The sequence below is a fragment of the Colossoma macropomum genome, unplaced genomic scaffold, assembly GCF_904425465.1.
Source record: "Colossoma macropomum unplaced genomic scaffold, Colossoma_macropomum, whole genome shotgun sequence".
In the NCBI taxonomy this organism is placed as follows: domain Eukaryota; kingdom Metazoa; phylum Chordata; class Actinopteri; order Characiformes; family Serrasalmidae; genus Colossoma; species Colossoma macropomum.
Genome location: NW_023494786.1, coordinates 29,317,217 through 29,319,531, shown reverse-complemented (window position 1 = coordinate 29,319,531; position 2,315 = coordinate 29,317,217).

Sequence of the window (2,315 nt, the reverse complement as noted above, 5' to 3'; positions counted from 1 at the left end):
TGCCTCATTCAAAAAGCAAAAACCGTCTTTATAACTTCAGAGTGAATCAGCGGGGCTAAGCTGCTGTAGGTTGAATAGGAGGATATATTGCTGCTGTCGGAAGAAGAAATCTTGTGTCTCCAAAATGGTAACTTTACAGTAGAAGGAAAAAACTTACTTTACTTTTAATGTAAGTCAATGGAACCAGACTTTTTCCCAAGTCATTTTGGGCCGTTTCTTTGGTCCATTCATCTTGAAATTCACATACAATGTAAAGGGCAACAGGCATTTTCGAATTATGTGAAAAACTGAAAAACGTCAAAAATGGAGATATAAGGTTTTCTTCCGACAGCAGCGACATGTAAATGTGTTGGTTTTTGTGACATGACAAAAACAATAGATTAAAAACAGCCAATTTCCATATATGGCAATGCAAATGAACGGTACATTTTGAAGCTTTAACAATATTTATACTCCAATAGGGACAATACACTGTAATCAACAACATTTTATGAAGTAAATAGGCCAGATTTAGCCTAAATGGCTAATTATGACAGTTATGACAATGCAGTCCCTGAGTGGGTTGATTTATTTATTTATTTTAGTGATTTATTGGTCAGGGCCAGTGCGTTATGAAGCACAGAACTGCAGATAAGCCAGCAAGTCCACTAGGTTTTTGTTGAAAAACATGAATAACATAACTCTTGAAGGCCTTTATTTAGCTGATGAGTTGGGTCGTGCGATTCCAGGAGAGGCAGAATGCTAAACTCTGCCTTGTTGAGTCCCAAACACCGTATTTACTCTATAATTCCCATCAACGTTCGTGACACCACATTAACCTACATAGCAAACACAGCTCTGCTGTCTAAACCAAGGTAAAGTGCTGTGAATACACCTGAACAGTCCTCATGCCTGGCTCTCAAACAGGGGCGCTTGCTAAATAAACAACAGTAACAGTAGAGCCACATTGCAGTGACCTTCAGACAGGGCCTACTTATTCTGAAAAACAACAAAATAGGCCAATGTTGGGGAAAAAACACCCCAAAACATGTATTGCCCAAGTGCAGCTAGATTATCAATATGATTAGGGACAGTGTTTGTGTTTGTAATTGCAAACGTGAGCTAAAGATTCTGTGTTCACCATGCTGTGGGCAGCTTTTGCCTGACCTCTGTTGACAGTACAGACCACGAGGCAGCAGCAGGCCACTCCATTCACATTCGATTATCACGTGAAGGCTGAGTGACTGGGGGGCGGGATCTGCCAGCATCAGCCAATCAGAGGCTCTGTTTTGTGTTGTAAGTCTTCTGATTGGCCGGTCCGTGTGGCTAAACCGCCGCTGCAACAACTACTGTAGTAATGCCAAGTTCGATTCAGTTTAACGAACCGAGTCTTTTGAACTGAGTCGAAAGTTCAATTGAATAATAAGTATAGACTTATATCTACGCATAGCTTTTTGTGGCGAAGACCTAAGATCATACCTTTTAGTCTGATTTAATTCCTATTGATGCGTACTATATAATACATACAGTTGTTAGTGAAATAAAAAATAACAACTTTAACATTACAAAATTGCATTTAAAGGGAAAATCCACCATTTATACGTAATTAAATGGTTCAGATGTGAACAAAGTCACTCAGAGTGGATTGGTGTGAAATGATCTGTTCTAGAGAAACTTATTGAGTCAGAATTGTTCTCAGTGGTGATGATAGGAACCAGACGTCCACCTCTAAAAGCTCCTTCAGAGAAAGTTATTACATGAAATGGTTATGAATGTCTGAGACAATGTTTTATAATAGTTTTGTGATAAAGTTTTGGCTTAAAACGCCTTGTTAATACATTTATTTAAATCAATTCATGGCAGAGAGGTAAATGCAAGGCGTTGTAAGGCAAAATAGTCCCCAGAGACAGATTTTCCACTATTTTATCATCATCAATATTCCGTATAGAGCTCGTATAGGTTCACTGGTGGTTTTGGATAGTAAATAAAATGACTATATTTGTGTTGTAGACGTTGTTATCTCTGGTTCCTATCACCACCACTGTAAAGAAATATTAGTTATGCAAGAATTTTGAGAAGTCGGTGGAGTTCTCCTTTAAAGTGTTAAACATATCTCTTGGTTAAAAGCGTACGAAACCAGTATATTTGTTTTGTATATACATTAAATATATGTGAGACGACTGTAATGAAATGTTGATGTATCGGTTGATTGTGTTAAGTTTTTTAGTTGTTTGGTAACTTGAAAATAGATTCGTTCGTTCATGTGAACCGATTCACCGCTTCGAGTCACTTGTTCAAAAACAAACGATTCGTGCGCGAGTCACTACAGTGTAAAC